This window comes from Canis lupus, chromosome 11 (assembly GCF_011100685.1).
Source record: "Canis lupus familiaris isolate Mischka breed German Shepherd chromosome 11, alternate assembly UU_Cfam_GSD_1.0, whole genome shotgun sequence".
In the NCBI taxonomy this organism is placed as follows: Eukaryota; Metazoa; Chordata; class Mammalia; order Carnivora; family Canidae; genus Canis; species Canis lupus.
The window spans coordinates 54,290,127-54,314,168 of NC_049232.1; the positions used below are offsets into that span (position 1 = coordinate 54,290,127).

At 47.1% G+C, this 24,042-nt stretch overlaps 1 protein-coding gene across 8 annotated transcripts in view; it reads left to right on the forward strand.

The window, feature by feature from the left end:
* FRMPD1 (FERM and PDZ domain containing 1) overlaps nt 1-24,042 on the forward strand; it is a 150,279-nt gene that overhangs the window by 55,292 nt on the left and 70,945 nt on the right. Inside the window, exon 1 of one of the 8 annotated variants that reach the window (XM_038552860.1) lies at nt 4,069-4,191. The exons of 5 other annotated variants lie outside the window; for them this stretch is intronic. The gene's annotated coding sequence lies outside the window, so the exon portion shown is untranslated. Of the gene's footprint in view, nt 1-4,068; nt 4,192-4,497; nt 4,647-19,671; nt 19,691-24,042 lie in introns of those variants that run through there. 2 more of the 8 variants (XM_038552861.1, XM_038552862.1) reach the window with 2 other exon arrangements.

Consider the following 24,042-nt stretch of genomic DNA (forward strand, 5'->3'; position numbering starts at 1 on the left):
GTTAGGCATTCCAAGAAGGAAATTATATAGAAAAGCTTACTATTAAGTCAGCTCTCAGAATTATTTGAATGCAAAGGAGATTAATATGGAGAAGGGGAAGGTATGGGCACTTAGCAGATAACAAATGGCACACTCATGCCATAGAGAAAGCAAAACTTTTAGCTGAAATGGTACTTATGGGAAATAAATTCAAACCTCAGATGTTTTTAGTCAGGAAGTCTCATTAGGATGCAACACAGCTTCTCATTATGGGTTATTACATAGTGTCACTAAAAAAAGGAGAGACATCTGAGAGGGACAAGGCGTGATCAAATAGCCATATGAGAAATTTCAGTCTTGCTGTATCTTGCTCTATGTTAATATTGGATCATTTGATGGTATTCTCTCAACAAAAAGGACTTCAGAGTGACAAAAACAGAGATTAAAAGTGATCTAGAGTGAAATGACAGCTGTTAGGGTAAAGTTCTTTTGAGAAGCTTATGTATATTTTATTCATCGACTTATTTATTCATTCAACAAATATCTATAGAGTCCTAGGAAGATAAAAATAAATAAGATAATTGTCTTTCTCAAGGAGGTTTCAAGAAGACAGATATGTAAATAAATCATTGTAATGTAGTGTGCTTGGTACTTTATTTGAAGAACAGCCCAAACACAGTACAGCCACGAAGGAGGGGCTGGGAAGACCTTATAGAGGAGAAGATATTTTTCACCAGGATTTAAAGGAAGAAGAGTGGGATGCCTGGGTAGCTCAGTGGTTGAGTGTCTGCCTTCAGCTCAGGCATGATCTCATGGTCCTGGGATCAAATCCCACATCAGGCTCCCCACAGGGACCCTGCTTCTCCCTCTGCCTATGTCTCTGCCTCTCTCATGAATAAATAAGTAAATAAAATAAAATCTTTAAAGGAGGAAGAGTTTGTCCAGCAAGTTGTAGGTAAAGTGGGGAAAGAGAAAGCCTTCTAGGGTGAGGCATCAGCTTCTGCAAAGCACTTAGTTGTGGGGGGATTTAAAATCCCCAGTGAGGCCCCGTGCAGCTGTTGATGGGCTGTGGAGTCTTACATGAATGACTGCACTGCCTGGAGCCTCAGTTTCCTTCTGTGAAAAAGGAGCATGGGTGTCCTCACCAGGTACACTGATTATAAGCACGACTAAGTGCTGGGTAGCAGACAATGAACACTGTTACATCTCTAGTCACTCTTTTCAGAAGATCCCTAGATTTCAGGTATTCTTACCTATGCTCCCTTTGCAGAGGAAGAAACGGAAAACGGAGGGGTTGTAGAACCTTCTCACACTGACACGGCTTAACAAGAGGCTGTGTTGGGAGTTGAGGAAAGGCAGTTTGGCTCGAGACTGTATATTTTAGCACTACACTCCATGGCTTTCCTACATGAAATGCTATGTGTAAAGCACTTAACACAGTGCCTGGCACACAGTAGTACATTAATAAATCGTAGCTATTTTTACAATTGTGAAATATGATGTGCCCTAGGAACGTAAGGTATTTGCTGTAAGGTAATAGAATGATGTCTAGACAGCGCTATAGCCATATCAAGTCAGATTACTGAGGGCTTCATGCCACGCTAAGCACTTAGGATTTTATCACAGGGTCGAGAAGAGACAATGAAGGTCTCTCAAGCAGGAGAGTGACTTGCCAGATTTGTGATTTGAAAAGATCCCTGGCAGCATGTGGAAGAGGAATTGCAAATAGACTAGACTAGAGGCATAGACTTCAGCTTTGATGGTGAGGCCTCACCTAAGTAAGGCACAGGCAGCAAGCAAGATGAAGAGGAGGAGACATGGATAAGATGTGTTATGGAAACAGTGTTGACTGGACTTAGCTACCAGTAAGATAATGAGGGCCAGGAAGAAGGAAGAGTCTAGAAATCCCCCCTGGTTTAGGTTTAAGTGCCACTACCATTAGAGATATGGAAGCAATGCAGAAGGGGCAGTTTAGGGGGAAAGTTGTGGTTTAGTTGTGGCTCTTTTGAGACTGGGGCACCTGAAGAGGATTCAGGAGATGTCCAGCTGGCAATTAGGTTTCTGGGTTTGGAGCACAGAAGAAGGATGAAGCCATGCATCTGATAGAATTGCTCAGTGAGAGGGAAGAGGTAAAAGAGATCAAGAAGGGACATGAGGAGCATTGACATTTAAACAGCCAGCAGACAAGGAAGGCTGAAGGAGAAGAGCAATCAGAATGGGAACCTGGGCAGAGTGGGGACCCAGGAGTCAAAAGGTAAAATTGTTTACCCATTAAATCTCCTGAAAAAGCAGATGCTTCTGGCATTGGCAGCTAGGACACAGAGACGGAAAGGAAAAAATTCCATGGGCAAAATCTATACACACTGGCCAAGAGGGTTGAGTTCTTATTTTCCTTTCTGCCAGGTGCCTCCCTTAGTCCATAATAATTTGCTTTAGGGAGAGTAATTTGGTTATTAATCTTTATTTATAACACACAATTAAAAAAACTAAACTCTAGAGATCATTGTAGATGCACTGGAGTTGTAATAATGTGGACAGGTACAACACTTGAATTTTTTGGAGGCTTACTTTCTTTCCATAGTGGCTTGAGAACTTTTCACTTTTTTATCCATTTTTTCCCTAATGGTGCTTATCCAAAGGCAGAATTTGGTACACTGTGTCTAGAGTGGAGACGGGTGGGGAAGCAGACCCCAAAGAATAAAGGGCTAACTCAGCCTGGATCTGGGTGGCAGAGGAGCTGGGGCACCGAGAGAAAAGAGATCTTTGAGGCACTGAGAGAAAAGAGATGTTGCAGATTGGTTAGGAGGCCTTTCAAAGACAGCCTCTGAGGAGAGAGGTTTGGAAAAGAGGCCTGGATTTGGAAGTAAAAGAGAAGAGGTAGGTGCTGGAGTGCTGTTCTTCACCTGGGCCAGGTAGGCTCCAATGGCTGCGATGCTGTTTTTGTTTTTTTGATGAAGGACACATTTATTAACTTACATTTGTGCTTCATTCCATCACCAGAACGATCTAACATACCAACCTGATGGTGCCCCTTCCCTACTCAGAACTCCGTGTACCTCTCCTTCAGCTCTCAGCTTCTGTCCTTCCCTCATTGGGATGCTCTCATTTTGGGGTCTTTGTTCCTGTGGCCTCTGCCTAGAAAGCTCTCTCCACACTCCTCCCTTTCACTGGCCAAGCTCCTTGGTCTTTCTAGGTTTCTGTAGAGAGGAGGCCTTCTTCCCTGGCTCAGACAATGTAGCTGCCCAGCGACGGCACCCTGGGATCACAAGAAGTGCCCTGTATTAACAGCCCATTAGACAGTACATTCCAGAGGGCAGGGAGAACGTTTAATTCGAAGCTGTATCTCCAGTATCTAACATGGGGCGGGGATCCAGTAGGCGTGGAACAGATGTTTCAGCAAAGAAAAGAGGTCTTGGACAGAGGTATGCATTTGGGAAGGATAGAGAGGTGGTAGGACCGGAGCCAGAGGAGTCGTTAAGATGGCCCAGGGAGTCTGAAGAGGGCTGAGTGCAGAGTCCCGGGGCACCCCAGCATTTTAGGGCTTTGGGGTTTGAGGAGCCCTCGAAGCGACCAAGAAGGAAAGAGCAGGGAAGTTGGGGGTCACTTGCATCCCTCAGAGTCCTACATAGCTGGAGTTCTTCAGAGAGGCCTTGGAGTATGACAGCCAGGAGAAGGGTGGGGTGAGAAGGCCGTGCCTGGAGACTGGGTTACAGTTCTGGAACGCCGCGGGGCTGGGTGACCTTGGGGAGCCCCTACCCTCTCCTGGCCTCAGTCTCCCCGTGGGTACTCCGCGGACGCTGCGTGCCCAGGTGGGGAGCCGCCGAAGGCCGGCGGAGGCAGGGCCCGGGTGGGAGCGGGACCGCCCACTGCGGCGGGCCGGGACCTCCGGGGCCCGCGGAGGCGGCGCGCGGGGCTCCTCCCCCGGGGCGAGGGTCGCGGCGCCGGCAGCTGGCGAACCCGCAGCTGCAGCCTCAGCACCTGCCGCGGCCAGACGGCGCGGGCGCGGCCGGGCCCTGCGCCCCCGCGCCCCCCCCACCTCCGGCTGCAGCCGCGGCGCGGGAGGCGGAGCCCGAGCCGAGCCCGAGCCGAGCCGCTGCCCGAGCCTTGCCCGAGCCTTGCCCGCGTCCGTGCCCGCCGCCGGGCGGGGCCGCCCCTCGCCGAAAGCGTCAGCTCTCCGGGTCCGCGTCCGCGCGGCCGGTGCCTCCTCTGCAGGTAAGGGCGAGGTCCCGGCGCCGCAAAGTTTTGGGGGGCACTGACGGTCCCCACGCCCCGGGCCTGCGCCTGCCCGAGCCTCTGGCCGCCTGTTCCTCGGCTTCCTCCGCGCCGCCCTCCGCCCTGCGCTCCGTTTGCACCGCCGGCCCCGGGTGACCCGCGCCCGCCTCCAGTCCTCGTGTCCCCATCCCTGTGGGAGACGCGCCCGCGGACTCGCTCAGGGCCTGCAACGGTTAAATTTCTCACAGTATCAGTGTGTTGCTTAAGTTTTTGAGATCTGCAAAGAGCGGCAAACCGGGAGGCGGGAGACCTGGGTTCAGGTGCGGCCGCGGCCAGCGCCAACTTTCTGAGTGACCTCGGACTAGCCAGCCCTGCCCCGTCTGGACAGCCACGCCTGGACCAGGAGGGGTTCGCCAGGGATGATCATCTGAAGTGCATGCCGGTGTTGCCATTTTGTGAGTCGGGGCATCCCTGAGTGTCTCAGCTCCAGGGCTCCCTGGGGCGCGGGGATAGAACCCACTGAAGTCAATCTGGGGCGGGGTGGGCCATCACGTTGCTAACCAGCAGCAGTTTGGGCTGAGCTGCAGGAGGGTTGTTGAGTCAGTCTCTGGGAATAGAGGGTGCTCCCAGAGCTAGGAGTCCGGGCTCTGGGTTTTGGTGACCCCTCTGCCACCCACGGACTGTGTGACCTTGGGCAAGTCCCCCCCCCCCCCCGCTGGTTTTGCCGCCCACGAAGTGGGGAGGGAGGAATGTGCACTAGATGATGGTTGTGGTCCTTCCGCTGTAAACTCTGGAGAAGTAGAGTCTTCCAGGTCTCTCTATTTAGGGTCAGTTTGGAACTCTTTCACAGTTTTGGAACATCCACCTATAGCACTTGCAAATGGGAAATAAAGGCAGCATTTGCAGTATGCTTTGGGAGTCTCGAAATAGACATGGCAAGGATTGGTGAATGCTGCCCTTCCCTCCTTCAGTGCTTTGGACCATCATAAAATATTCAACAGCATAATGATTTGTTTTCAGAGTGGCTTATAGATCAGGAAGCGTTTCTGTCTGTGAGTTGGTTATTTTTGTTAAAACCTCAAAATAATTTGAAGAAAAAAAAAATAAAACACCATTGTAGGGGTCCTGACATAGAGGCCAATATCTACCTGTTCCTAGCCTAAAGTGATGTTTTCCAGTCAAGATGATGTAGAAAAACACTCTAAATCAAGTACTTTTTGGTGTGTGTTCAACATAGGCATGGTTGGAGAGGCCTACAGTTTGGCAAGTACCTATTTTCTGGAACCGGTGCGTTCTGGTGCAGCCAGAAGGAGAACTCTCTCATGCAGGAGAACAAGCATGAGGTAGTTAACCCATGTCCTTCAAAGTGAGCTTTGTGCTTTTGCCCAATCTCCTGTCCCCCTTGTGCTGCAATTAGCATCTCCCCAGTGTGTGAGTGAAATCTGCTACTGTGAAAGGGTTCTTATGGAAGTGATTTTATTATTTTATTTCCTTCCTAGACTTCCTGGTTTTAAGTTTCAAGCTTAATGAAATCAGAAAACTAGTAATAGTGCCCTTTGTGACCAGGGCAGGAAAATAGCAGAGTTGTGGTACATATGTTTGCCTTTTCCCAGCCATGCTCTGTAGTGGAAGCTCATTTGTCCAGAGCCCCTGATAGCTCAGATGCATTAGAATGCCACCAGTCACTTCCCTCTTCCTTCTTCAATGGTTCGGTTCGGCAAGTGCTTTCTCACCACTCCTTCGGGAGGAAACAAATAGGAAAAACACCAATAGGCCCTTCCCTCAAGGAGCTCAGGGTCTAGTGAGGAAGAAGGAGGAACATACCACAGGCCATTCTGGGAGTATTCCTGGGGGACCTCTGGGAACACTGAGGAGTGTGGATTTTAACTGGAGTTAATGGGGAAGACTGTGTCTTGGAAGGTGGAAGGAGGAAGAGGATTTCAACAGGTGGTGGAAAGTGGAAAGGCCATTTTAGGTCAAGGAACTGGTGTGAGCAAAGGTACAGGGTCAGGAGAACTCAGGGCCCAAATGGAGAACAGTGGGTCAAGTGGAAGTGAGGGGAAGGCAGAGCACAGAGTGGAGCACCGTGGGGTGCAGGAGGCTCTGAACCTGGGCTTGAATCCACACTGATTTGGGGGATATTGGGCCTCTGAACCTCACTTTTCACATTTGCAGAAGGGGAATTATAATTCCAAATATACAAGGTTAAATGAGATCATGTATAAAGTGCCTAACAGAGTGTTTGTATAATGATAGACACTTGATAATCGTGCCTTTTATTAGAGTGTTCATGGGCAAGCTCCATAAGTGTTGCTAGACACCAATAAAGTGAATGAATGGTGTCTTTTGTTTTAGCATAGGTATTGACTTGGAACCTCACCATCAGACTGGAGTTCTTGTGACAATGCAAGGGCAGGGGCTTTTTGTCATTTGGGGGTGCTCAGATCAGACGCTGACATCAACAGCAGACAATGCTCTGTAAATACTGTTAGGTGGTGGGAGGCCACAGAGAAGTTAATCAGAACACGCAATCCCTGCCTCCCATAAGCTTATCACTATGTGCTCAAGGACCTAGGTGGGGGGATTTGACAGTCAGACACAGTTATAAATATATCAGCATTGTCCATATATGCTGGGAACCGGGCACCAGCTCCCATCTGCCTTAGTGTGGGTTGCTGGGGATTTGTAGTAGCCAAGGACGGAGAATAGGACAGGAGGGTGAAGAAGGACACTGCAATACTTTGTGAATCTGTGTCCACCACATGGCAGTCATTCTACCGCCCTTCATTTGTTCATGGAACACTTATTCACAGAACACCTTCTCTGTGCCAAAGAATGATTCTAGGTGCCCCAGGAATATACTGGAACAAAAGGGAAGATCCCTGCCTTCCTGGAGTTTATATTCTAATTAGAGGAACATAGTAAACAAGTAAACATATAAATAATTACAAATTGGCTAAGAGCTGGGAAGGAAACAAGCAGGGTAAAGTGAGAGAAGGTAATGGGAGTGGTGAAGGAAGGTCTGTTGAACCACTGGGAGCTAAAGGAGACAAGGAGCCAGTCCAGACTAGAGCTGGGGGTAGGAGTGGGGGTGGCATGCAGTCCAGCTCAGTAAGAGGCAGCGTCGCTTTGGTGTGAGAACACAGGCTCTGGGCCACGGTGTCTGTATTTGAATACTGGCCCCACTGACAACTAAATATATTCCATTGTCAGGTTATTTAATCTTCTGGGCTTCAGTTTCTTTGACTGTAAACTGGGCATAATAACCCTACTTGATAGAGTTGTTTGGGGATTAAATGGATTGATATATGTAATGTACTTGAAATAGTGCCAGGTATGTAGCAAGCACCAAATGAAAGTTAAATTAAGAGGGTGGGGGGATGGAGGGAGGTGGGGCGAGGCAGCAAATGCAAAGACCTGGAGGCCTGAAAGGCTTTGTGTGTTCTAGGACCAGACAGGCTGTGTGCGTGGGTATTATCACTACAGTTATGGGGATACTCCAGAGCAGGTTCTCTGCTCCTTCAATACAAAGCTATGTTTTAGGAATCCTGAAAAGAAGAATACCCAGCCATAGCATGGTCAAGCCTAGAGTGGCATGGTGAGCTGCTGCCCACTTTGGGAACATCTCACTGTAGACCTCCTTCAGTATCTTTCCCTCCTTCCCTTCCTCTCTCCTTTTCTTACCCTCCCTCTCCTGCCCCTTCTTCCTTTCCTCTCTGTCCCTACCTCCCTCGCCTTCTCCCCCGCTCCTCCATCTCCTCTCACTGTAAACCCTGAAGAGTAGTGCCCCTGGATTGCTCACTGATATGCAGAGGGGAAACATGCTGAGTGGCACCAAAGCCAGCCTTGCACACTTGCTGTGTGATATTCTCTGGCCAGCAGTCTTCCACTCCCACCCTGGAAATTCCATGGTAGTGGGGGCAATGTGGGGGATGCTACATAGTCACCCACAACCTTATTCTCTCCCTTGGATCCCTCTTTATTGAAATCCAGTCACTCACCAAGTCCTGTCGTTTTGACTTGTGAAATCTCCCTCAAACATGTCTCCACATTTCCATTCCCTCTCTGAACATCAGACTTCTGTTTTGTCTAATGTATGGCCCAGAGACCTTCAGTGGATCCCTTGCATGTGGATAATGAAGTCCAGAGTCATCAGGCCCGCAGACATGAAGGCTGTCTCCATTTATTCTCTCAGTCCCCCTCCTCCCTCACCGTGTCCTCCACACTTAATCCCTCCAGCCATTGCCTCTCCATCTGGCTCCTCTGCCTCATGTACCTCAGCCCTGGTGATCCTGCCCACGCCTGAGGGCCCAGCTTAAACCCTGTATGCCCTGGCAGCCGTCTTCTAGACCCCCTCGTCCCAGGGTTCTCGTCTGCCCCTGCTCTTCCCCTGCATTTAGTACATCTCGTAGGGAAGCCATTGCTGTCAATCGTGGAGGATTGGGATCCCTGGGTGGCGCAGCGGTTTGGCGCCTGCCTTTGGCCCAGGGCGCGATCCTGGAGACCCGGGATTGAATCCCATATCGGGCTCCCAGTGCATGGAGCCTGCTTCTCCCTCTGCCTGTGTCTCTGCCTCTCTCTCTCTCTGTGTGACCATCATAAATAAAGAAAAAATTTTAAAAAAATCGTGGAGGATTTTGTGTGCCGTCACTTATGCATGTGGCAATGGCTTTGAGAAGTCCCTGGGAGGCCAGACACAATGTCCCTCTTACCTCCGCCTCACAGTCCTTCTCATAGACCCTAGCCCTAGTGCAAGCTTGATATGTGTTTGCTGCAATGGATTGACAAAAGCCTGTGCTTTTCCTGAGATCTGAAATGATTTGAGTCATGCCAGAAACATGATGCTGATGCTCAGGGCTTGTGGTCCCCAGTTGAACTCACTTGAGGCATTCTGATGCCTTGAAATGTAGGCCCTTCATTTGATGAAGAGTTGATGTTAACTCAAACAGGAGTCTAATTTTAATTTAGCTTTCCAATGTGGCCAACTTTTAATAAATATACTGTGAAAAAAGCTAGATAAACTCATCAATAATTATTTATATTATGAAAGGATTTTTCACCATACCAAAAGAAAGCTGGTATGGAAAGCTTTCAAATATTCAACATGGGGCAGCCCAGTGGCTCAGCAGTTTGGCGCTGCCTTTGGCCCAGGGCATGATCCTGGAGACCTGGGATTGAATCCCACGTAGGGCTTCCTGCATGGAGCCTGCTTCTCCCTCTGCCTGTGTCTCTGCCTCTCTCTGTCTGTCTCTCATGAATAAATAAATACAATCTTAAAAAGAAAAACACAAAAACATCATGCCTGTGAACTTAACGTTATTCAGTATATAAAATTTTGATTTATGCACAGCTGTTGTAGCCCTACTTCTACTATAGTCTAGGATATACACCAAACTTAATATGCATTCATAGAATAATGATGTCTTAAATTTGTTTTGCTAACTACAGATTACATTATGTAGCTCTGCAAATAGGAGAGTTTTAAAAATAATGAACTATCTGCCTGAAGGACAATGGAAAGCCCTATTTGGTGCTTGGCCAACTAATGTGAGGGCAGTAGCCGTTAATTTCACTCAAGTGACACAGTATTTTCAGGGACCCACCTGATGTTTGGAGACCTTTTTGCCATGGCTAGAAATGGTTTCGGCTTCTAATCATTTCACAAGCTGGCTGATAAATGATGTGTGTGCTTAACAGTGGTTCTTTTAGAAAAAGGGTGGGGGGGGACACTAATTACAGGCTAAAAAAGATAGGGTGGCAAATCCAAAAATATGAAAGTCTATTCTTTTGACCTCTCTTGAGGAATGATCTGAGAAGCTCAGCCATTTCAGTAAAAAGGTAACATGGCAAATTTTCAAAATTCTGAACAGAAAGAGCTTCAGAGGAATCCACCCGGATGCAATGATGAGATTTTGACTTAAGAGAAGACAGACAGATGTGCAGGCAGATGAGAAATGCTATGCTTCCTGTTCTCTGAGTATCCAGAATGTAGGGTGTAGGCTAGCATTTGTTACAACTGGCGATAACAATATCCTTCCCCTTGCCCCAAAAAAGCCCTCTCCAAGACTAAGTTTTGAGCATTAGCATAGGTAAGCTTCTGAGCTACTGCTTTGTTGTTTGATTTGTTCCAAATCTAGAATTCAGAAGAATGCAAAAGGAAAAGCATTTATTAAAATAAACATGGAGTCTGTTTTCTCTGGTTTTCCCTGGAGGAGGAGATGAGGCCCAAAGCTCCCTTGGTACTGGGGCATGGGCTCTTGGCTCCTGGTCAGGGTAAAGGGTGATGTCCATATGGAGATATGTGCCCTTCCCTCTTTCTTCTTTCTTGGGTGTCAGAGACATTTGTATATAGGAGCAGGAGGAACTATTTCTTTTCTGAGTTCATTTCTGGATAGTTACAGTACTAAATTTTTTGGGTTTTTGTCTTTACAAAAGCTGTGTGGTAAGTTCCTTAGTTAGAGCACTGCCTGTCTATATGCCAAAAGCCCAGGCTCATGCAAAATATTTTACAGGATATTTTAACTAACAGAACAGTCATAGACTTTCAAACAGGATTGCGAACTCCGGAGATGATCAAGTATATCCTTTTCTGGTGCAGGAATTCCCCTAGCACACCCCAGCCTCTTTCTGCTTGGACCTGCCAGTCCTGGAGGCATTTCTATTCCATTGTCAATTGGCTCTGATTATTAGAAAGTTCTTCACTGGGCTGAACTAGACTCTCCCTACAGGCTGGGGCTGCACTGTTGGCCTCTATTCTGCCCTTTGAAGCCCCACATAAAAATCCATTTCTTCTTCCCCATGATAGCCATATAAGCCATTTGGACAATCAAAGACAGGGATCAGGTCCCCGAGTCTTTACTTCTTCAGTTAGAGTGTCCCAGTTTATCCAATTCCCTGAAAAAGACAGAACTAAGAATTGGACATAGTGACCATGCAGGTGAGATCTGACCAGCGTGGCGGGGTACAAGACCATGGCAGCCTCACTTCAGAGTCTGTCTTTGCATTTAGCACAACCTGAGGCCCAACTGAGTTCCTTGTGGGCCCCTCTAGAGTTTTTGGGGGAACCACATGCATGCTGGTGTCAGAGAGACCTGGGGGGGTTGCTGTAGAGGAGAGTGTCAGGGACCAGTGGCTGATGTGGAGTGGCTCTGGGTGAGGCAGCCCCCTCTCCGGGACTCAGATCCCTCATCAGTCTGATAACTTCTAAGGCACTGTCTTAGTCTCCTGCGGCTGTAGTAACAAATCACTGCAACCCTGACTAAAAACAAAGCCCAAAAGTCTGAAATCAAGGTGTAGGCAGGGCTGTACTCCCTCTGGAAGCTCTAAGGAAGAATTTCTTCCTTGCCTCTTCCATCTTCTGGTGGCTGCTGGCATTCCTTGACTCGTGGCCAAACCCTGCCAGCTCTGCCTCTCTAGTCGCAACGCCTCTTTCTGTCTGTGTCAAATCTAGCTCTGCCTCACTCTTACAAGGATACTTTGTCATTGCATGTAGGGCCCACCTGGACAAACCAGGATAAGATCCTCACCTGAACACTCTTAACTTAATTACATCTGCAAAGATCCTTTTTCCAATTAAGGTGAGATTTATGGATTCCTGAGATTGGGGCATGGACATATTTCTTAGGGGGCCACCATTCGGCCTTTGACTTTCTACTTTCTCTTTATGTGACTGTCTTCTGTGGATTGTATTTGAACCCAGCTCTCCGGGGTCCCCAGCTTCAGGTCTTTATTTTGGAGGTTTCATGTGTCTTCCTTTCTTTAGCATGGCAGCTGCTGCTCCAAGGTGCCCTGTTCTGCAGATGTGGCCAGGTCTTTCTGGTCCTTTGGTCTTCACCGGCATGCCCTGGCTAGTCAGTGAGTTTCTATCAATAGGAAGGAGAAGCTGTGCTATTAAAATGTTCATTACCAGTTCTTAGACTTAGGGGAGATCCCATAGTGAACGCGCTCTGTATAGAGAAGAGACATAGAGAGGAAGATCGAGTGTCCTTGTGTTTTCCTTCTAATTTAGTCTGAGATTGGCTCATTGAGCTGGAGGCAAATTATTTACATTCTCAGTGACCAAGTACATATCTCTTTCTGTGAAAAACCAGGAAATGCTTCTTCACAGCTTTCAGAGTGTGTTGTAGTGTGGTCTTCCTGGCCTTTAGCTAGCCTATCTCAGAAGTTCAAGGCCCTTTAAGTGGAGTCTTTGGCCTCTGCGGGCTTACAGGCCCCTCAAAGGCAACACCAATAAAATACGCTTTTCCCCAAAGAGTGTCTGCATCATTTTGTTGGCAGTTGACATGCCAAAGTACCAAAAAGGCCTGGGGCAAGCAGGAGGGTTGGGTTTGGAGAAGCTGGGAAGAAGTAGCAGGAGGATGGTGGCCTAGGTGAGTCTAGCATTGAGCAGTTCCAGACTCTGCTCATGGCTGTCACTGCTGCTCTGGGATTACTGACTCACACTTGCCCAGAGCATGCTTCTTGACTGCTACTCCTCTCAGTTGGACATGCTTTGGTAAGAAAGGTCTGTGCAGGGGGTAGAGGCATGCGGGGGTGGGGAGGAGGGAGGAGACAGATGACTCAAACAGTCCTGCCCCATCTACAGCTGGTAGCAAGTCAGTGTGGGGCAGGGTGCTGCATGTTACAGAGACCTGCAGAGGGCTGGGCATGCCTTGAGTGAGATCCAGGAAGGCTTCCAGAAGAGACTGGCATAGAGAAGTTGGACTCTAGATTGCCACCTTCTTGGTCATCCAACCAGACCTGACCTGTACTTTGAGTTTGAAAAGGATCTTAAGGATCAGCTTGGAAGGCAGATATTCCAACTTCACTGCTTGGACCCCTAAGGGGGGTGGGGAGCAGTTGAGAGAACTCTGCTTCTTATTTTGCTTACTGGGTTTAAAAAGAGTGATTTCCCATTTTGACAAGGCTTGATGGAGCTGCCTACAAATATCCCCACATCAAAATGCCCTACTTTGTCTAGGAAGTCTTTTCCAGGCTAGAGGAGCAACTCCCCAGACCATGTGGCTGAGAGGTGTTTCCATGTAACCTGCCCCACTTGAGTATGAGCTCTTCTCAGACAAGGGCTCAGTCTGGTTCAGTCCAGAACTGAGAAGATGCCTGGTCCTGGGCACAGACTTGGTATACAGTGCTGACCGATGAAATGAAAGATGTCATTATGATGACTACCTGCCTTGCATCTGACTCCAGCTGCCCTCATTGCTCTTTATGGTCACCCTGGCTATATTAAGGCCTCTGTGTTTCTCTGTCTTTTACCTGCTTCTGCAGGTACCTGTCAACCAAGTGCTAGCATGGAGTGGTGTCTGTTCTCTGCACTCTTGGGAGGCAGGGAGGCTGCAGACCTAACATTCAGGCTCTAGAGGTGCTGTCTCTTGTCCTGGGACATGGCCAAGGCCACCTGTAAACTCACTCACTCAGTCTGCCTGGCTCTTCCTTGGTCCCCTGTAGCCTCAGGACAAGGATCAAAGAGTCAGTGGGGAGCAGGCAAAGTGCCGGAGTTTGACTCAGTGAGACCTGGGCTTCCTAGCTGCGTGACCTCAAGCACATTATTTCCTTGCTTACTTAGTGGATCATCTGTGAATGTTAAAATTACAGAAGACATGAGGAAGACACAACCACTGTCTTCTACCTAACCATGGTAAGTTTTCAATAAATGTTAATCTCCTTTTTATGTTAGCTAAAGGGCTAACAAGGAGAAGAGGGACAGCTTCTATGAGTTAGAGGCTGTCTAAAACCAAACTTTGTTTCCCTCCATCCTTTCCAGTTCCATCAAGCCCTTCAGCCTCCTAATTCCTCAAGCATTGCTACCATCTTTGATTTCTTCCTCTCTTTCACCTACTGATTATTATCAACTAACTCTCTGTGTATATTTGAAGATGTTGCTTCCCCTGCCTCAGTTCTTTTTTTTTTTTTTTAATCTGCGGACTGGGTTATTTCTAAGGTCCTTAAGGGCCCCTGCATTTAATTCCACAACATAGATTGACCATCCACTTTGGGGGGGGGTGAATGTTCTAGGCCCCAGGGCACATAGGGATGGAGAAAAAGTCACCAGTCTTGTTGCAGAGGTCACAGCCCAGTGTGGCGACAAACAAGCAAAGCAGTGTGCTCAAAGCTCTGGTAGGGGATGAATCCAGAGCCAGGGGAATCTGAACCAGAACAGGGAGAGACTAGTCACTTGATGAATGTATGGGCTCTTCGGCCTCAGGGAAGAATTATCTAGAAATGTTTGCTGCTGGCACGAAGGCATTAATCATGGAGACTGATTCCTCCCAGGTGGTATTAAGATTTTCGCTTTCAATTGGAATTATCAGATGGAAATTCCCAGCAGAGATAACATGCATTAGGGACCTTATTTCCTCTCTTCCTCCTGCTTTCCTGCAAAGAAAAAGAAATCCAAATCTCCAGAATACATTGACCTTTATGCACAGAAGCTCTTGGGATACGCAGCATAGTTTAACAAGTATCGTTTGTGTGCCTAACTGAGAAATGTCTAAGCAGATGCAGAATTACACGCCTAAAGAGAATTAATCTATTTTTTGTCATGATTGTGTTCAGAAGCTAATTTTCAAAGACCATCTCAATGTTCCCAGCTGTCTGGATGATAGTTAGAAGCACACGACCTGTGCACTCCCATCCCTTCTCTTGTATTTATTCTGTCCCACGTAATTTGGTTAGCTTTTACTGGTTGCCTATTATAAGTTAAGCCCAGTGTTGAAAGGCTATGGGTATGATAGAATATATCACTATCCAGAAGTTTCTTTCCAGCTGGACTGATAAGACTTAGCCCAGGAATAAGCAAACAGAGCCATCTATTCATTCGAGATTGCTGAGTACATTGGTGTGAGTGCCAGGATTTCAGCTCCAGGCAGAGAGGCCTGGAGAGAGGGTGGTGAGGGTGATTCTCAAGAAGGTTTTTGGAGGAGTCTGTATTGGAGAATGGCCAGGGATTTCAAGCAAAGTCAAGGTGCAGGGAAAAGAACAGGTTAGCAGGTGAATTCAGCAAGGGCCAACTTTTAATTCTCAACCCCAGCCCCTCATTCTCATGTCTTAAGAATGAAAATAACATCCAGATGACCAAGAGACACATGAAAAGATGCTCAATATCACTTATTATCAAGGAAATACAAATCAAAACCACAATGAGATATCACCTCACACCTGTCAGAATGGCTAAAATAAAAAACACAAATAGCAAATGTTGGTGAGGATATGGAGAATAAGGAACCCTCTTGTGGGAATGCAGACTGGTGCATCCACTGTGGAAAACAGTATGGAGATTCCTCAAAAAGTTAAAAATAGAACTACTCTATGATCCAGCAATTACACTTCTGGGTATTTACTCCCCAATACAAAAACCCTAATTCAAAGGGATACATGCATCCCTATGCTTATAGTAGCATTATTTACAATAACCAAGATTTGGAAGTAGCCTAAGTGTCCATCTGTAGATGAATGGATAAAAGATGTGGTATATATATACAAGGGAATATTTTTAAGCCATAAAAGAATGAGATCTTGCCATTTGCAATGACATGGATGGAGCTAGAGAGTATGCTAAGCAAAATAAGTCAATCAGAGAAAGACAAATACCATATAATTTCATTCATATGTGGAATTTAAGAAACAAAACATATGAGCAAAGGGGGATAAAAAGAGACAGAAACCAAGAAACAGACTCTTAACTATAGAGAAAAAAACTGGTGGTTACCAGAGGGGACATGGGTGGGAGGATGGGTTAAATAGGTGATGGGGATTAAGGAGTGCACTTGTGATGAGCACTGACTGGGTGTTGTATACAATGGAATCACTGTATCACACACTGAAAACTATTGTTATAGTAGTATGTTAACTATACTGGAATTTTATAAAAAGAATGAAAATATTTCTTTCCTATATGATGCTTCAACAGGCCTCAGGACCTTTGCTCATGTGATTCCCTCTGCCTAGCCTGCTCTTTCCCTTCATCTATCAATAAAACTCTGAGGTATCTTTCAATTTAAGTGTACTTCTGTTCAGGCCTGAACAGAAGTTCAGGCCTCATTGACCCTCCCTCCCCTGGCTTCTCATAGTTTTGTTTACAGTTCTCTCTCAGTATGGTTCCTGAAGCATTCCAGACCCCAGGAGATATCAGGTGAATAAACTGATGGCTGAATAACTGATCATTGGGTTCTGTGTCTGGCTTAATTGCTGGAATTGTGAAATGTATGCTGAGAAAGAAGTGGAGGGCACCAAGGTGAAAATGTGGATGGTAGGTGCTGAGCCACCGAGGTGGGGTCGGGGGGAACGCCCTTTAAGGGGGAAGAGGACATTGGTTTTCTAATGAATAGAATGTACACAGTGAAAAAAAAAAAAGGCCTCTGAAAAACAACAACACTGTAGACACAGAGCATTTGGGAAAAACTCTGCTTCTGGAGTAATCAAAGAAGGCAACACCTAAATAAGGGCAACATTCCCTTTATAAACTTACTAAAGTAGGGGTCAGTGAGCAATTAGGGGAGGTAGCTCTTCTATGACTGAAGGAGGGAGCCTGCAATAGCCCTTCTGAAGGGCAATTTGTCTAGATCTTAAGACTGTAAAAACTTGTGTAGTTTTTCACCCAGCAGCGCCACTCCTAGGAAATTATCCTAAGAGAATAATTAGCAGTGTATTATGTAAAGATATATTTCAATATTGTAATGCAGACATTGCTAAAACAGACCAAATATCCAGCAATAGGGTGTTAGCTTTAAATATGGCAATCCTATCAATAAGATATGCAAAATAATGTTGTACAATAATAAACACATAGGTAAATGTTTAAGAGGTATTGTTCTAGGGGGAAAAAACAGACTATAAGCCAACACATACATAAAGTTCCCAATTACATTGAAAAAATGTATTTTCACACATAGAGGCTGGAAGGGTAATTAGCAACTTATAGATTGAGGCAGATAATTTTTATTTTCTTCTTTCCAAAGAAGAATAATTTCAAAATTTTCTACCAGACTCATGTATGACTTTTATAATGGTGCAGGGATGAGTGTTATTTAAGAAGAGAGAAGCAACTGGAGGGCATTCTTTGAGCTTCAGTGCGTTGGAAGCAAGATGGGCACATCATTTATCTTGCAAATGCCAGACAGGTAGTGTTTTCATAAGGAAGAGTGGTCTTGGGTCCATTTGTGTGAGTGTATTTATAGACGTGAAAGCTTTGGGGGAAGGAAATTGATTGATTGTTTTTCCCCTTGAACTTTTGAAATTATCCTTTCCACTCCATTTGTAATTGAGCCTGAGGAGGCATTCTTATTTCTTCCTTTCTTGGGCACTGCATTAGACCTAAAAATGTTAACTGGTGTAGGATGTGGGTTTTGCTAAAATGATTCCCCTTGAAGTCTTCACTGGACTTTCTTGAGTGCTAAAAAATTGGAGTTTCAAGGAAGACCACCTTCTGAAATCTGTCTTGTTCTTCTGCCTTCCGCCTGGTTCATTTTGCCCCTGCTCTCTGGCAGCCCTGGATAACCCGTCAGAAGCCAGGCCCTGAATCATTGGGATCATGGGTCCCATCGGCAACATGTAAGAAAGGGGCTTAGGGTCAAGCACCTGCTTTGGGTGCTGTCTGCTGGAAAGGTTTATGTAGACGCCAATCTGGCATCACCTTATCCTGTGGACGTAACATTAGTCTGCAGAAAAAGAGATCAGAGCTGGGTAGAGTCTCTTTAAATATTAATACTAGTGATGCCTTTTGCCACACATCTCTGAAGAGCTCTGAGCATTTCAGACATTACCTCATCATTAATTTTCACAGCGTTCTTGGGTGAGAAGCCGATGGCAAGTCTTATGGTCTCCATTTGGGACAGATCATAGCAAATGCTTCAGATAGTTGATCTAAACTTAGGAGTGGTCCTGACCAGATACCAACTGATAAAAAGAGTGGAGGCACTTTTTGTGGCATATTTTTCTACAGTTGTCACTCATCTCACACACGTGGGATTGCCTTCCTGCATGTTGCTCCACAGCATTAATGGGGGCCTGATGTGAGCAGGTGCAGGGCTGAGCACTGTGGCCGGGAGCAAAGGTCAGTCTCCTTAGTCCCACACTTAAAGCCTTTGGTGATAGGGCTTCTACCTGCCTGTCCTACCAGAAGTCCCTCAACCCTATTGCACATCTCCTTGGTCCTTCCGTCCATCTTCCTGGTCTTCAGGGTAGCCCTGGGCCATCTTCCTTCTGTGCACTTTCTCTGTCCTCCCCAGCTCTGCAGGTGTCACTCTCCTGCCCTCCGTGGCCTGGTCCCCCGCTCCACGGAGCCTGCCCTGAGAGCACCCTCCTGTGTCCACAGCTGCACCTGAGCTCCCATCATCCAAGTCTAGCAGCCCATCTGCTGTGGCCCTTTCTAGTCTCTACTTGGTATTTTAGGGGTTTGGGTACGCTGCTCAGTGACCTTTCTTGACTGCAGGGATGGTCCGGTTCATTCTTGTATCTCTCAGTGACTTGCCCCTGTGGGGTGCACAGGACCCAGGGCCCGGATAGAACCCCGCTGGGCCTGACCCCTCCTCTGGTGCCAATCACCGAGGCCCCTCACTGCCTGCAGGCCTGTTCTGTCCTCTCAGCACCCACACCCCGTTCCACCCATCCTTGTGGTTGAAAGTCCTTCTGTCACAGAGATCTGGAGAAACGGGCAGAGAGGGACCATGGAAGGGTCTTCAGCAGGTGACCTCTCTGCTTTTGTCTTTCTTCACCTCTGGGGTACAAGGCCTCCTACTGCTGGAAGGGCTTTCTCCAGAGCATTTTCTCCATTCATGAGCCGACTCCAGGGCTGGGACCGCCAAGGGCTCCACCTGCGGCAGATTGTGTGAGGCCGGGCAGGTCATTTAATCTTCCCGTGGCGTCATTCCCCCATCTGTTGAGGGGGGATAAAGTGTTTAAGGGTGACCTACCTCCCTGGGAGGCTTATCGACTTAATGCTATGCCGTTCACTTTAACCCGAGGCAGCTGGGCAGACCTAGCTGGGGAGCAGGCACCCAGTCAGCGCTGCAGCTGCACACTGGCCACCTTGGGACACCTCAGGTGTCACAGTCTCTGTTGCCCATGGCCCAGTAGCAGCCAGGGTGCCGCAAAGAACCTGTAGGGTTTCCTCTCTGGGCTAGTTCACATGGCTGAGGGAGATAAGAGCGGCATCTGGAGGCTTCTGGGCCTGTGGTGCTGAGGGGGAGAGAGTGACTCCTGCGGAGGGCAAGGCTGAGGCTGCCCAGGATCTGCAGGAGAGGGGGTCCCCGGGCCACTGCGGGGACCATCCCGCTCGGCCCACATGGCTGGGTCATCAGCTTTACGGGGGCTTATTGACGAGCTATGGGAAGGTCACTTGATACTCCCATTCCTGTGTCCACGATCTTGGGAAGGCGGCCTTTTCTCTTTAAAGACAGCTGTGTGCTGGGAAGCCCAGGAGCAGTGTGGGGAGGCAGGGGGGGCCAGCCCGGGAAGGGGGGCCGGATTCTCTCCTTGGACGACTCCCCTCAGCTCTGCTCCACTGGTGAGTTGTTTTCTCATTCTGTAACATGTCCTGCTTCCTCTAGAGGGTTGCAGAAAGGTAGGTGGGCTTTTTAAATTGTAGCATTTTTTAACTTAAGTTTTTTTTTTTAACTTAAGTTTTTAATTCCAGTTAGTTAACATACAGTGTTATGTTAGTTTCAAGCATGCCATATAGTGATTCAGCACTTCCATTCGAGACCCCAGCTCATCATGATAAGTGCCCTCCTTAATCCCCATCATTATTTCTCCCAACCACCGGCCCTCTAGTATCCATCATTTTGTTGTCTATAATTAAATCTGTTTCTTGGTTTCTCTCTTTTGTTCCCTTTGCTCGTTGGCTTGTTTCTTAAATTCCACATATGAGTAGAATTATATGGTATTTGTTTTTCTCCAACTTATTTCACTTTGTACTCTCTAGCAACATCAGCATCATTGCAGATGGCAAGACTTCATTCTTTATGGCTGAGTAGTATTCCTAATTGAGTATTTTTGCTGTATATTTTAAAAGCTATTTCCATGGTATAATCTGAATGCTCATTATTTGTGAAACCTGTTTAAGTGAAGGTTCTTTCAGTCTTCATAATTGCAATTATTTATTCTGGGTTCTTCTCCCATTTAACTGTTATTTCTCATTTTAAGTTTCCAAATTGCGGTACCTTTTTTTTTTTTGAAAAAAAAAAAAAAGATTATTTATTTGAGAGAGAGAGTGAGACCACTCTAGTGCATCCGGGTACAAGTAGGAGGAGGGACAGAGGGAGAGGGAGAAGCTGACTCCTTGCTGAGCAGGAAGCCTGAAGTGGGGCTCCATCTTAGGACCCTGAGGTCATGACCTGAGGCAAAGGCAGAAGCTTACCCAACGGAGCCATCCAGGGGCCCCATATTGCAGTATCTTTAAGCATCTTCTATAGAGATGGGTAATACTTCGTTTTGGAATTAAATTGCCAACACGTTTTCTACATTATGAGATCATAGGATGTAAGACCTGATCCTGGAGATTTTTCTGGTTGAGCATCTCTGTGGTTCTAATGGTGCAGTCCTGAGAAGGTAGCGAGGGTCTTTAGCTACCCAGCTAATTAGTGACAGAAGCAGAACTCAAACCCAGGTCTCCTAACTCCCTTGTCCGTAACTCTCCGGCTACCCTGTAGTATTTAGTTTCTGAATTACAAGTGAGAGGGAAAAATCACGGTATGATTTTGTTTTTCCATGTGCCTGCCTGAATCTGATTAAAAATTAGTTTTTTTGGCTTTCTATATGCCTGTGTTGAGGGACTCCTGGGTGGCTCAGTCAGTTAAGCTTCTGCCTTCAGCTCAGGTCATGATCTCAGGGTCCTGGGATCGGATCCTGTGTCAGTCTCACCGCCTATTAGGGAGGGGAGGCTGCTTCTCTCTCTGTGGCCTCCCTACCCCTGCTGAGGCTCTCTCTTTCCCTCTCCCTTTGAAGTAAATAAATAAAATCTTTAACAACAACAACAAAATGCCTGTGTCATGTACCACAGCTGATCCCCCTACCTTGAACCCCTTGATTCATTTGCCCATCTACACGGAGGATCCCTCAAGTGAGGTCCCTATCAGCATTATCTGGAGCTTGTTAGAAGTGCAAAATCTGAGCCCCACCCCAACTGAGAGACACAGAACTGGGCATAGGAGAACTGTGTTTTAACAAACTCTGCAGCGACTCAGTAAAGTCAGAACCACTGCCTGGCAGGACTTCATCGTACCCTCCCTCTCGGTGCTTGACAGCAAGTGCAGTGACACGCTTGGTTCTCGTGGATTTTGAGCTGTCTTCCTTGAAGAAGGAGCTCCTTTGTTGCTGCTGCCAGGTTTTGATGAGCATCCCCCTCCTCCACTCTGCTTCCTTCCTCCTGTACAACACACACGCACACGCATGCACGTGCACAAGCTCTCACACATGCACATCCTGCAGGACTGAGAGATCTCTGGGTAAATAATGAGAGTAATTAGGGGGTTTCAGTAGAAACAGGTTTGTAGATCAAATGGTCTGACCACTGGATAGAGTTCCTGTGTTTCCAGACTTGCTCCCTCTCTAAGCACAGTGATAAATTGGGTGGCTGCTGACCATTTTGTACTGTTTGCTGCCATTTGTTAGTCATTCAGGATTGTTTAGTACCTTCTGTTTGCGTGACATATGTTCGGTGTGAGGGGAAAATGTATTGGTTTATAGTTTATCAGGAGGTAGAGATTTTGTTCAGAAATAACTGTAAGAGGGCAGCCCTGGTGGCGCGGCGGTTTGGCGCCGCCTGCAGCCTGGGGTGTGATCCTGGGGATCCGGGATCAAGTCCCACATTGGGCTCCCTGCATGGAGCCTGTTTCTCCCTCTCCCTGTGTCTCTGCCTCTCTCTCTATGAATAATAAAGTCTTTTTTTTTTTTTTTAAAGAAATAACTGTAAGACAAGCCAGCCAGGTATCAACAGAGGGGAATCATCTCCAGTAAAGGCTGTGGAAGCCTGGAGGTGGTGGGCAGCCTGTGTTATGGAGGACATCACAGAGGACTTCGTGGAAGAGGTAGCATTGGAGTGAGTCCCACAGGGAGGCAGGATTTGGACGTGAAGAGTTTGGGGGTGGGTAAAGAACATTATAGGCAGAGGTGGGAAAAAGACAAAGGCACAGCAGGGGCTCTCGCTGCATTCTGATGGGAGCAGGGGTTATTTGAAGGTGATTAGGAGGAAATGAGGCTGGCTATTCAAGTAGGTCAGTGCCAAAAGGAGAAGGATCTTTAACACCCACTTAGGAGTTTGTTCTTTATCCTGAAGGCAATGGGGAGCCATTGAAAGGGTTTGAATGAGGGCAAGGCATGAGCAGAGCTGTCTTTTAGTAAGAGTAATCTGCCATCAGAGTATGAAGTAGACCGAAGTGTGTGAAGGGGAAGTGGGGAGGCTTTGTTTTTATTTTGTAACTGTTTGCCGCAGTATGTTGATACATTAAACAATCATCTTAATGTTTAATTAGGAGGTAATTGCTTTTCTTATGGTGGTCATTGAATTTTGAAATAAGCTTCCAGGGGCTAGATTATTGTCCAGGGGACACAGTTCTCATTTCATAATGAGAAATCTGCAAGAAGATAGAAATTGCTCAACAGAATGGCTTTATAGGAAACGTCCAGAACTTCTTCCTTCTTTTTCTTCTCTAACATTTTCTTTTAAATAAAAATATTTGTATTCATTTTACTCAGTAATGACCTAGTAATGTCAGGTCATATAAAATCTAAACAGCAAGCACCCGAGATGTGGCTCTTCCTTGCTGCTTCCTCCTCTGCCTCCTAATCTGTTTTCCATCTCAGTCAGGGACTTGGCTTTGTTAAAGCACCTGAATCTTGCTCATTTCACAAGGATCTGCCTCCTTCCAGCTGCTCCAGTGGGAAGAGTTGTAGCAAACTGGGATGCCATGAAGTTCTAGATGTGCCGTGACTTCTAGGATTTGCCTCTAGGGAAGACTGTGTTCCTGTTGATTACTTTCAGTAGGGCAGCATTTCTGGGGCCCGGGCTTGTCTGGTTCGCACCATTGGTTTCAGTTCTTGAGCTAATATTTCCTGAGCGTCTGTTAAGCACTGAAGACTCATGGTGACTCAGACGCCCAAGGCCCTGCTCGCAAGGATCTTCTATTCCAGCAGGGGATATTGTAAATAGTCAAATAGAGTTGTGAGAGAGGGAAGCAAGCCACAGAGGGAAGAGCACAGCCAGCAATGACAGTGGCCTGAGCAAAGGCTCAGTGGCCAGAGCAGAAGGGAAGAGGGGGTGAGCAGGACTGGACGACCCTGGGAGGGGAATACAGGGGATGCAGGAGAGTAAAGAGCCTGGAGAGCTGAGTGGGGCCTGAGCAGACAGGGCCTTGAAGGTCTATAGAAAGCACAAATCTGAAAATAGTAGCCACCATTTGCAGAATGCTTCTCACCAGGCGCTGTTAAGCAGTTTCCATGCATTAACTTAGTCCTCACAAAGAGCTGGTAAGGCTGGTACTGTTGTTGTCCACATTTTACTGGTGGGGAAACTGAGGGACCAAAGGCTTAAGGAACCTGATAGTCACAGATCTAGTAAGTGATAGAGCAGCGATATGAGCCCAGGTGGACTGGCTGCAGAGCTTGCACTGCAGACCCTAATCAATTATCCTTAAAGTGATGGGGTGATTCATAGGGTTTGATGCAGGGTCTGATTTGTATCTTAGAAAAGTTGCCATGGGGCACCTGGGTGGCTCAGTTGGTTAAGCAGTTGGCTCTTAGTTTTGGCTCAGGTCATGATCCCAGCCAGGGTCCTGGGATCAAGCCCCACTACAGCCTCCTCACTTAGTGGGGAGCCTGCCTGAGGATTCTCTCTCTCTCTTCCTCTCTCTCTCCCCCTCC